The sequence below is a fragment of the Triturus cristatus genome, chromosome 3_2 (genome assembly GCF_964204655.1).
Source record: "Triturus cristatus chromosome 3_2, aTriCri1.1, whole genome shotgun sequence".
Taxonomy (NCBI): domain Eukaryota; kingdom Metazoa; phylum Chordata; class Amphibia; order Caudata; family Salamandridae; genus Triturus; species Triturus cristatus.
The window spans coordinates 1076256164-1076269111 of NC_140584.1; positions in this window are offsets into that span (position 1 = coordinate 1076256164).

Consider the following 12948-nt stretch of genomic DNA (forward strand, 5'->3'; position numbering starts at 1 on the left):
GCATGGAGTCCTCGGGAATTGGGACATCGGAACGGCTGCAGCTGAATTCCAAGCGAGAAGTTATCTTGAAGAACACACCGGTTGCCCTCGAATGGTGCTGGAGGCTCCGGTCGTCGAGGAACATGTGTGTTCCTTCCCCTTGCTGAACGCGATGGCAGATAATTTTGCAGAACGTTCCAATGATTTCCTCTTGGAAGCTGTTGCAACTTATTGTGCTTATACATTGATGGATTGACTTTTTTGACCCTTAATTTCGTCATACGTCCATCAATGATGTTTTGTTATCCTTTAAATGGGTTTTTTTCAATCCTTTTTATTTTTTTCTTAGTTTTTTCTCTTCAAACTTTTTCACTTACCTTATATGGACTTACAATTTATGCCCTTGGTTCCGTTCTTTCAAACTTGAACTCTGCGTTCTTGCAAGTGCGCCCCTACTGGTTAGTGGTCCGATCAAGGGGGGGTGTAGTGAAGATTGCTATCTATATACGTACAATGCTAAGTTAGCACAACCGCGTTAGATGTTAGAAAGCCATCTTGCCGCTTTTGCTGCTTTTGCACACGACACTGTAGTTACATGTTATTAATTAAGAAATGCTTGCTCGACTTTGCTTCACATGAGAACTGTCTGTTGTTCACATCCCGAACAGTGAGCAGCGGCCTTGGTCTGAACATCGTGTAAAGAAACAGTCTGGGTCGCTAGACGGTGCATGTTGTTGGGTTCAGGTTGATCGGCCCACTATTTAGCCATAACACGCACGCAGCTGCAAATACCTGAAAGTCGGGTGCTTTTAATATTGCCGTGTTGCATGTTTTGCATTACATTCGGAGGAAGAGCTTTCCCAGGAGCAGAGTCTAGCTGATCCTGTGATGTGACCTTTTATTAGTCTAATAATAATAATATTAGTTTATTAGCGAAAGGAAGGTGGCTGATATCCACTGTCATTTTAGTATGATTACTCCTGTCATATTCAATGGTATTGTAACTATGCTGATGGTTTTGATCTTAATCATTTGTCTGCTTATGTTAGCCAAAGTACTGCATCTTAGGACACGAGGTTTATAAAAAAAACTCTTTCAACTTTACCGTGTCTCTGTTTATTCTGTTGTGGACTGATATGAGAATAATTATGAACAGGTATTTCTGATTCCCACCATTCCTGAGAATACCCTAAGTCGCTTGTTCTGGGTTGTCTATACATTGGGACCGCCGAGATAAACCTCGGCTAACGAATGGGACACTGATGCTGGTCGGATAAGGGGTTCTGGGTTCTGAGGTGAGTTTTTGGAACACCACAATTCACCGAGGTCCTGGTTTCCTGTGCATAGTTCTGTGCATAAGCAGAATCCCTGCAACAGGGGATGGTCTGTCTTTCCTTGGAGTGGATCTATCTGTGGATCATGTGCATCATGCAGAGGCTATTGCAGCATGAGGTACAGATGCTGGTGATTTGCATGGCAAATGTGAGCGTCGAATCCATGATGCACACCATCTTGTGTACGTGGCCACTGGGTGCTTGTGCAGGGCCCTGGCGGGTGGGACACAAGGAGGTGACCCAGCTGGAAGGGGACAATCCTCAGATGATTACCTCAGTCCTGTACAAGTCCTGCCTCAGGTGGCTGATGTTCAGCCATTCATCAATGGACCTCATGCCTCCTTGAATGTTGGAACTGGCAATGGCTGCGTCTTTGGTGAGGGTGAGGAGCACCTGTCTTTCAATGGCATACGAGCTGATGATGAGGTTCTGTGTGCATGTGATGGTGGAGAGGGGGATCCTGGACACATTGAAGATTGACACGCTGAGAGATCACCCCTGGGCCATGTGCCAGATGACACCACTATACTACATGCTGAAGGCTTGAGTCCCACTCCCATGGCCTTGCTGGTGTATGGAGCCGGTGGGGAGTAGGAGGGACATGACCTGGTTGGTGTGACAGGGCCTGGAAGGTGGGGCAGCGCTGTATAGGCAGTTGGAGTAGCACACTCAGCATGCAAAGGTGTCATGTGTGCGCGTAGGGTATGCCTGAGAGCAGGCAGTTGATTTTCAGATGGACATTGCTTGGAGGGTGGCTGCCACATCAGACTGTAGTGTGATGTGGGTCATGCAAGGAAATGAGGGTCATGCAATGTGCATGCGCTGACAGTCCTGCCTTTGGCACCGCGTGGCCGCAACAGTGGCACAGACAAGCTGATGACAGCCAAATGAATGGGTGGAGGGAGGAAGGGAGGAGCATCTTTGAGGCGTGTGTGTTGCCGAATCCGGGAACTTTGTGGGCGCTTGCTGCAGGGACCGCACCAGCAGGTGGCATGTCCTGGAAACTATGCCCAAGTTGCACTCAGAAAGGACAACTGCAACAGGCGTATGTAAAGGAAGGAGTGTCCGGTTACCCATGGCACACCCACAGAAAATGGATGCACAATCACCAAAGATGACTGACACAGGATCAGGAAACTGAAGGCCGAGCTGCGTACAGGAGACACACCCTCAGCAGGTGTTGACGGCCCATTGTGGGGACCAACATGCCCAAATACATACACAACCATGGACTTCATGCACAATACAGATTCGAATCCATGAAGAACTGCATGCATGTTGCTAAACTACACATAGACTCATATGCACTGTCTTTGACAACTATGCCAGAGAAGCCGCATGCAAAGTGGAAGAGACCTGCATTGACAGAGATGAGGCACCTTGGAGAGTGAGGAACACCTTTATTACTCAGGCTCACACTAAGGGAAATGCATCAATATGAACAGACTCACAGGTCATTTGGCTGAACATGTGGGACCTACACTGGACACCCCCTTCACAACACAGATGTTGTAAATCCAAATGACCTGGCACACAAGTGAAGGGGGTGAGCCAAACACCCCCTGCTGCACACGGAGAGGCTGCAATTCCCCATTGAGCCCCTTATGGGGATGTCCCACACTATGTCCACCCGTAGCATGCCGTATGTGTCTGAGGGACGTTTTACACACATTGATGCCTTCATCAGAATCCACAAACCATTACAGATGACTGTCACGAAGGGTGACTATCAATTCATGGGAGTCATGCTACATGTCATGTGCCCCATGGTGAGTCGACATGTATGCATGGTAACACAACATGCACAGGAGCAGTCCCCACACATTCCAAACACGTACCACCCCCAAAATGCCTTGCTGCAATCCTTACCCAAAATGTCTTCACCATGTCCGTGCATGGAACGCTGATTCAGCACACGTTGCAATACTCATGAGGAATAGCAGGAGGCCAACAATGACACGAGCAGACAACATGCGTAAGACCCTGGGGATAACAGACACACAAGAAGTCAGCGAAAAGATTGTTATCCGCATACATGGTCATTTACTCTACAGGAATAATGTTGTCACCATACTAATTCTAAATTTAGTGTCTCAGCTAAAATGTGTGGAATGACATCATCACTCGAGTGACATATCAAAACACACCTCTAAGTCACTTAGCATACAGTCAGCTGGACACACACATTGCAACAAATGCCCCACAAGGCTCCAAGCGTGCACACTCAGACCCAGTGACTCACCATTATGAGAAGAAGTTACGTATGAGCTGACTCCGGATGTCCTCCTCCTCCTCCTCCTCCTCCTCCTCCTCACTTGCCTCGTGACCAAGCCCTTAATCCTCCACGGGTGGATGTTCCTGCTTATCCAGATCCAGGATGAGTGGCACTGCCTTCTCCACTACCATGTTGTGCAGCATGCAGCACCCGAGGAAGATTTTGCAGACCTTCGCCGGTGCATATGGGAGGGACCCGATTGTCTTGTGAAGGCACCGGAATCGGCTCTTTAGGAGGCCAAACGTCCTCTCAATCACTCGCCTGGTCTGCCCGTATGCATTATTGTAACGGTGATCTGCAGCTGATCTTGTATTGCGGAGAGGCGTCATCAGCCATGGCATGTTGGGATAGCCAGAGTCCCCTACATGGAAACATCATGTAAAGAAGTGGGTCAGGAGATGCCGTAAGATACAAAGATACCGTTAAACACAGGACAAACAGAGTATACCCACCAACAAGACATTGTCGTTCGTTGTGCAGCCACAGCATCATTTGTGGCACCCTGCTACACCTCATGATGTAGGCATCGTGTGCTGACCCTCGAAAACGTGCACAGACATGGGAAATCAGCATGTTAGCAAGACACACCACAAGGGCATTAATAGAGTGGTAATGTTTACGGTTGCAATAGGCTACCTCCTGTGCCTGTGGTGGTACCAAAGCCACATGTGTCCCATCAATGGACCCAATTACATGGGGCATCCCTCCCAGGGCATAGAAATTACCCATGACACCTGTCAACTGCTCAGGAGTCGGAAAATGGATGAATTCATCCAGGTGCTCCAACATGGCTTCTAAAACATCATGCAGGACACGGCTGAACATCGTCTGAGACATGCCACCAACATCAGCTATGGTGAATTGAAACGTATCTGTGGCAAAAAAATGCATTGGTCGGGGGACAGGCGGTGCCCTGCAGAAAATTGGAATGAATAACGAAGAGTGAGAACATAATAACATCAATGTCAATGAACTGAGCACATGCTCAACTGCTAATAAACATCTGCTAAATACAGAGTCTGGTCTGTGCAATACATCCAGGACACGTATGCCAGCCAGGTGATACTCCTACGAAAATCCAGCTACACCCGTTGATTGGCAAGTCTACATGACATGCCCTGAAACGAGCTGTGGGCCAGTGTAAGTGAACAGCCAGAGACATCACAGGAGTGACATACATCCACATATCTGCATTTGAAGGATGTCATCTCATACAGACAGCTGACGGCAAGCTAGACGCACAGGTCACATGGAATGTCAAATGTACAGATCACACACATTGCGATGAAGGGGTACACGTGAAAACTGAAAACACAGACATTGAGACGACGCAGATATGTCCACATGTCAAAATTCCATGTTCGCTGCATACAGACACACGTTACGTGGAAATCCACATGTGGCATGGTGTGCGTAGATGTGTGCCATGCCCATCTACACACAGTCACATGTTGGATGCAGCAACAGCAGATGCAGTTGACGGAACACCAACAGCCAGCTCATGGGAACACATGACACACACATGACATAGTCACATCGTGGCACGCTGGTCGTTAAATGTCAGTTATTAGTGTCCCTGTCCCTGGAATCGGGGAACAGTTGTGGGTGTTGGTGACTGTGCCATACCAGTGATGCTGTGCTTGAAACGTTTGTACTACATGCACACATGTGCAAAGTGTGAAGGGGAAGTGTGCCACATAGTGCCCCATCACACATGACATGTGTACACAGGTCATCACACATCTATTGTGCTAAAACATGAGGAGACATGTGCAATATCACTGCCTGACACACCTAGGCCCTGCACATGAAGGCCTGCAATGACTTGATGTACAGCCTTGTGCGAGTCTGAGACCTCCATTGATTTCGTGTGCACCTCCTATCACCAGTGTAAGCATGTGAAACGCACCATAACATGCTCTGAGGGCGTGTGTATGGTCCGTATCACTATAGTAGTGGTGCCGTAGGAGCACACGTGTTACGGACCGTACACACGTACATGTACTGCCTTAGTACACGTACGTGTACTACCAGTGCCTACACGTACTTGTACACGTACGTGTACGCACTAGTTGTACACATACGTGTACTGAGGTAGTACACGAATGTGTACTACCAGTGCCTACACGTACTTGTACACGTACGTGTACTACCTCAGTACACGTACGTGTACAACTAGTGCGTACATGTATGTGTACAAGTATGTGTAGGCACTAGTTGTACACATACGTATACTGAGGTAGTACACGTACGTGTACTACCAGTGCCTACACGTACTTGTACACGTACATGTATGCACTCGCTGTGCACGTACGTGTACTGCCTTAGTACACGTACGTGTACTACCAGTGCCTACACGTACTTATACACGTACGTGTACTACCTCACTACACATACGTGTACAACTAGTGCGTACACGTCTGTGTACAAGTACGTGTAGGCACTGGTAATACACATACGTGTACTACCTCAGTACACGTACGTGTACAACTAGTGCGTACACGTACGTGTACAAGTATGTGTAGGCACTAGTTGTACACGTATGTGTACTAAGGTTGTACACGTACGTGTACTACCAGTGCCTACACATACGTCTACACGTACGTGTACGCACTAATTGTACACATACATGTACTGAGGTAGTACACGTACGTGTACTACCAGTGCCTACACGTACGTGTGAAACGCACTGTGCAACTGGTGCCGTAGGGGTACGTGTGAAACGCACCATACCTGTGTGGGGATTTGAAAATTACATAGGGGACACATAAGGGACAAGTATTAGGCCCTAAATGCATGCTGGTTGTCATGGATACCGAGTTTTCAGTTCAAATTTTTCCATCAGGTGGCCTGGAAATGTCAGTTGGCCACAAAATACAATGTTGCAAAGTGGTTGTTGACTTGACATGATGCTCCAAATTTGAACGATGCAAATGCTGTCACTGGTGTATGTTTAAAGGGATTGGAGGAAATGTAGGATGCAAATGAGTCTGACCAATCACTCTGTACTCCTGTAAATGAAAGACCCCAGCAAGGCAGATATAAGTCAGGCAGAACCCATGAGAGGGCACTTGCCTGCACAACCTTTCTGTCGACACCACTGCTGCTGTCTGTGCTTCCTCTGGCACCATGTCAAGGTCTGTGGAGAGGGCCCAGCTATTCACCCATGAGGAGAATGAGGCATTGCTGGATGTCATCCTCTCACAGCACCCCAGCCTGTATGGGAGACCAGGGGAGCAGGTGAGTGCTGACTCCACTACCTTTGACTGTGCACCTTTTTTGTGACTGTCACTTCTGGCATTGTGTCCAGGTGTGACAGACATGCAATATTGTTTAGAGTGGGTCCCAGGGGGGGAATGGCTTATGTCTCTCATGCAGAGCATGATGTAGCTCATGTGTGCACTCCTCACTTGCATTGTGCTTACTGTGACATTCACTGCATAGTGCATGACACATTCAGCCTGGCTAATCCTTTGTGGCATTTTTGTTCTATAGTCCTGAGGTGATTCAGTTGGCCCCCCGGTGTGACAGGTGACCGTACCCACAGATGTGTGTGAGTTGAGTGGAGCTGTGCTGAGAGTGTCCAAGTGATGTGTACGCCCCCTGGACATTGATGTGTGTGAATGTTCCTTGTCATGTGGGTGAGTGTCTATGTGGAGTGTTGCACCACAGCTGCATGGAGGAGGCAACAGCTATACCCATCTGATGTGAGAAGTAAGCCGTGCTGTGTGTCTGACTTGCTGAGCTAGCCCCATACCTGTGACACCCCACAGGCAAGTGGCACATGTGCAGAGTGAGGTTTGTATCCGCTGTTGCCAATGGCAGGTGATTGATCTGTGCTTGTGTGTGTCTATGTACTCTGCTGAGGTTGCATCAGTGGCCTGCGGCATGTGACTGCTTTGAGGTGCTGTCCATCAGCCTGGCGTTGCTTGTGATGCACAGTGTGTGCCATGATCAGGGAGTGTGTCGCACCCCTCATGCCACCTGTGTACTTTCAATGCCATGTAGTGCATTGGGGCTTCCACAGAGGCCAATGTCGATATGACAAAGATGCTATTCGTTGGCAGCATAGTATGCCCTGTTCAACATATCAAAGATGTTCAAATGTGTGTCTCTGTGACATGGAGCAGGTGTAGTGATGTTGACTTACTTTGTCATCCTCACAGGTAACTGCCTACGAGAAGGGGAAGATCTGGAAGCGGGCCGTCAGGGCCGTGATATCGGTGGAGGGTCGCAGCCGGCGCCTAGCCCAAGTGAGAAAACAATGGCAGGACATCCGGTGCTGGACCCGGAGGATCGCCCGGGTCCAGCTGGGGCTCTCACCTCCACGCCCCCATGGCGGGCGCCGACGCCTGACCCACCAGATGAGGCGTGTCCTGGCGGTGGTCTTCCCTGACATGGATAGGCAGTTCTAGGAGGGACAGCATAAGGAGGGGGTAGGTACATGTGTGTTTGTTGTGTGTCCCCAGCTTTTGGAAGTGCTCTGTCGCCTGGATACACTGCCAGGGTTTATATGTGCAGTGCATATCCTGTTCCCCAAAGTCAACCGGTGCTCTTATCCCTCCCTTCCCCTCCTTGACATGTGTTCCCTGGTCTGTGTGTAATCACTATTGCACATGGTCATCTAGGCTGCCAGTTAATCCAAGTGCACATTGCTTTCTGCGTCATGGGGGGGGGGGGGTCTGTGACATGTGTTGTTACCTTGCCTGTGCCCTGTCCTGTTCAGTCATTTGGGGGTCCATATTTGTTGGCACTGATGCTGAATCTCAACATAGGAGTGTGAGGTTTCAAATGAACACACTTGCCTCACACATGATGTGCATGAGTGGGAGATATGCATAGTGCCAGGACGGTTGCTCATGTTACAGTCAGATAATTCCAGGACCATGGAGCAGTGTGCCCACTACAGTCCCCTGAGACACCCTTGCCTCGTAATCATGTGTGTCATCCAACACTGTGCCCATTCACTGTGTGTTCATCATAGGTTGGCCTCTGTTGCATTGTTCCCTGGCCTCATTTGTATTTATCTAAAGTGTGCTACATGTGTTCACTGGACAGGGAGACCCCGTTTGGCTTGTGCATACTCACACTGGGCAGTGCCTGTGTGTCTATTCACAAATATCTGTTGATGGTTGTTTGTCACAAATATGTGTTGGCAGCCTCACAAGGTGATGTGGAGTACATTTTGGAATTCTTGCTGCACATTTTGGTCAACCCTGATTAAGAGGTGTCACTTCTTGATCTGTCTCAATCACATTGTCTCAGGTATGGGGAGTTTGTGCGGGCGAGGCCTACATGGCCAAACCTTATGTCTCTTTGCCAGGTCTGACCTGTGTGTGATAATTGGCTGGACAGAGACTCAACATGCAGTGACCCAGTCATGTTGTGCAGGTTTTAATGATTGTGCTTTGCAGCATGTGTCAATAGTTTAAATACACAATTCCTGCTCATACATTTTTGGCACCAGTGTGTGGTCCAGATGCTACGTAGTTTTGTCTTTTGGGCTGACGTCTGTGTGGACATTCAGGCTTGCCATGAGGGTGTCTCCTCAGTGCAGATATGCCTTTTTCACATACAATTGCTGGCACATTAGCTTATGCATTGGCCTGTGTTTGGACATGTGTGCCACTCCACATGACAGGCAGTGATCAGATGTGTTGGCAACTGTGTCATCATTGCACGGATGGCCATGTGACAAGTGGCATAATTCAAGTTGTTAGTCAAAAAGTCTTGTACCTTGGCACTCACTACACTTGTCAACATGTCTTCATGTTTTCAATGCTTGATTTTGATGTTTTGTTGTGCAGGACAATAATGTGCCTGCATGACAGATGTCTCCCAAGGAAGTGCACAAGAAACCACCTTTACACTTTCAGGGAACACGCTGGCACATTTTAAAGAAAGGCACAGTTGGAATAAGACTGTTTTTCAGATTATACATATCCATGTTCCCATAGTGTGTTGGAATTTGGGTAAGTCCTGGGTTATTGGTGATACCAACTTACGAGTGTCAAGTCGTCCATGCCGCCGTGATCCCATGTATATGTACTTTCTGAAACACCATTTCTTACTAACAGTGGCTTCTTTAAATTAGGCTGGCAGCTCATACAATGACTGTGTAAATGTAGTTTTGTGTGCACCTCCTTGTGAGACTTCTTTCATACAGGCACATGTGTGTTCTGTTCACAAAGTGGCACATTCACACATTCTGAACATGTCGATTGTGTAAAGTGGTGTGATTCCCAAGGGATCTAAATGTATTTCGTTTGGGTTTCCAAAGTACTTACAGGTCTCTGAGTGTGGGGACACCTTTAGCATTGAGGTCTGTTATTTAGCCTTGGGTGCACCAATACTGTTTCTTTCCCAGTAAACAAGAGGTGGCATGACTTCATAGTATTGCTGTGCTCAACTGGTCCCAGACTCTAGCTTCTCAGTATATTTGTCCCTAAATTATTTTGCTGGTGTGTCCTATTTTTCCTTGTTTCCAAGTGGCATGGTGCGTCAACCAGCAGGGGAGTACAGGGCTTACATATGTGCAGAGTAATCGAGATGTTAGTCCTGATGCATTGCCTGATATGCACTGTGACCTATTTTGTTTGGACTCATGTGTCAGATGTATACAGGTGACTGATTGTTTTCTGTATCTTCTCCTTGCCCACAGCATCATTGGAGGAAACCGAGGGAGACACCTGCACGGACCTGGAGGAGGGATCCAGCACCGGTGCCACCAGTGCTGGCGAGTCTGTGGGAGCAAGTGGCACCGAGGGCGAGGGCGAGGGGAGTCAGTCAGAGGACCTGTCTGGTGGCGACACCAACTACGATGCAGACGGGTCCGAGGCTGACCCCATCGAGGAGGTGGCGGCTGCTACAACACCTGGCAGCAACACAACATCTGTCCCCGCCTCCTCCATTCCCATCACCGCCCTCCCAGTTGCTCCGGTCCCTTCTGTCCGTGCAGGGCACCACCATGTCTCCTTCGAGCTAGGCACCGCACCCCCTGCCCCTGTCGCCCCTGCTGCCCTCACTGCAGAGTCTGTGGACATTCAGCGGCAGTTGGAGGTTGGGCAGACATCGATGCTGAATGTCCTCCATGGCCACACCAGACTGCTGACACAGAAGGTATCATTCATGGAGGGCATGTCAGCAACGATGTCTGACCAACGGATGTTGCAGCGGTCCATGGACTCTTCACTGACGGCAGCCGTGGGTCTCCTGCAGCGCTTTGTCCCCCCCTACCCCAGCCCCATCCACAATTCCCACTCCCATTCCTGTCCCATGCACACCCAGACATTCCCAAGCACGCACCCCACCAGACACAGGCAGCACACCACCACCTAAGGGCAAGCACACACCTCCTGGCACGCACACTCAGGGGGAGAAAGGCACACCCACTAGGTCTGGGGCACACAGACATACACGCAGCCACAGTCTGAGTCCGTATGACTCACAACCCAGGACCTCCAAAACCACTCCCCTTGGCTCCCCTGCCACACAGTCAGATAAGGAGGGCTCCATGTCTGTGCTAGCCCTAAGCCCCACTGACTCACCACCCCACAAGCGGGCGAGGGACTCCACGGGCAGGGGAGTTGAGTCCCCCCCCATGTCCACCCCTTCCCCCAGAAGTGCTGCACCCCATCCCTCGGACCCCCCCTCCTTTGTGCCTGTGGCTTCTTCGGGTGCAGGGGATACTCTGGACGACCTGGCAGAAGTGTGCTGCGCCGTGCTAACATCCACCTTTGGCGCTGCCCCACCCCCTGTGGTGGAGGCGTCCGGCCCTGCACCCACCACACCTTACACCTCCTGTCCCTGCGGTGCCTGGTTCTTCCCCACATGATGCCCCCTCCCCGGTCGACATACCTGAGGATTCCAGTGTGCAGGCAAGCTAGGGGAGATGCGTGGCCATGTCCCCCCCCCAAGGACTTCTATTCTGGACTGGCCATTGACCTTTGTATATAGTGTTCTTTACTAAATTTTTATTTTATGCTGAATAAAGCATTTTATTTTTGCTTTGAACACTATTGCATTTCAGGTATTGATGTTGGTGCTGATGCTCCAGGAGTTGGGGTTGTGGTAATGTGTTATGTTTCAGGGAAATGTTGTAGTCTGATGGTCATGGGGTGGACCATGGTATCTGCGTGCCATCACAAGGTCTCTGCAAAGAATCTTTGGTCGTGTGTGTTATTTGTGTTTGGAGACATTGTCCCAAGGAGTGTTCCTTCCTCTGTGGCACCTGACATCTTCCCTGCAGAGAGTTGCACAATTGTTGTGCTGACCTGTGTCTACATTTCCTTTGTTGGTGACGGATCCCTTCAACTATGGCCATGCCTGCTCAGCAATGTCTCCGGCTGCATCGTCTGTGCCATCCTTGCTAGTCACTGTACTTGTGTATTGAGTATATTGGAATGCCTTAATGGCGAAATTCTCCCTTTTCAGCACTATGCATGTGTGTAATCCCAGCCTAGCACACATATGGTAATTGTTCGGCAGGGTATTTGGGCACCTGACTCACAATTGTGGGCATTGTATCTGTGGGAAATCCACCCTATTCCTTCCATGTGAGACAACGTCTTGGTGGCCGTCCCAGCACCTGTACATTCCTATCAGTTCTGGGATGTGCGTGACAGTGTGTGTTCCCTTTGGCTCTCTTAATTTAGTAGGCATTGAAATGACTATACAGTCTTGTGGCATGATCTCAGTGTGTGTATTGTGCTGCGTCCGCCAGGGGTGGGTATGCATGTGTCATTTGTCCTCACACCCACATGTGGTGTGTCATGCAGTGGGGGAAAGACATCCATCCTCATGGGAGTGGGACACTGCTGTCAGTGATGTGTTGTAATGGCACTATCAACATAGACGGAAATTAGGGATATGTACATGCACCCATGGAGTTGTTGTCATCTGATAATGATGTACATACCCCCATCTCTCTGTCCACGGCTGGGAGTGATAGGCACCCACCCCCATGTCTCTGTCCACTGCTGGTATTCCTCTGCACCCACTCCCATGTCTCTATCCACTGCTGGTATTCCTCTGCACCCACCCCCATGTCTCTGTCCACTGCTGGTATTCCTCTGCACCCGCCCCCATGTCTCTGTCCACTGCTGGGAGTGATAGGCACCCACCCCCATGTCTCTGTCCGCTGCTGGGAGTGATAGGCACCCACCCCCATGTCTCTGTCCACTGCTGGGAGTGATAGGAACGCACCCCCATGTCTCTGTCCACCGCTGGTATTCCTCTGCACCCACCCCTCACATGTCTCTGTCCACTGCTGGGAGTGATAGGCACCCACCCCCATGTCTCTGTCCACTGCTGGTATTCCTCTGCACCCACCCCCATGTCTCTGTCCACTGCTGGTATTCC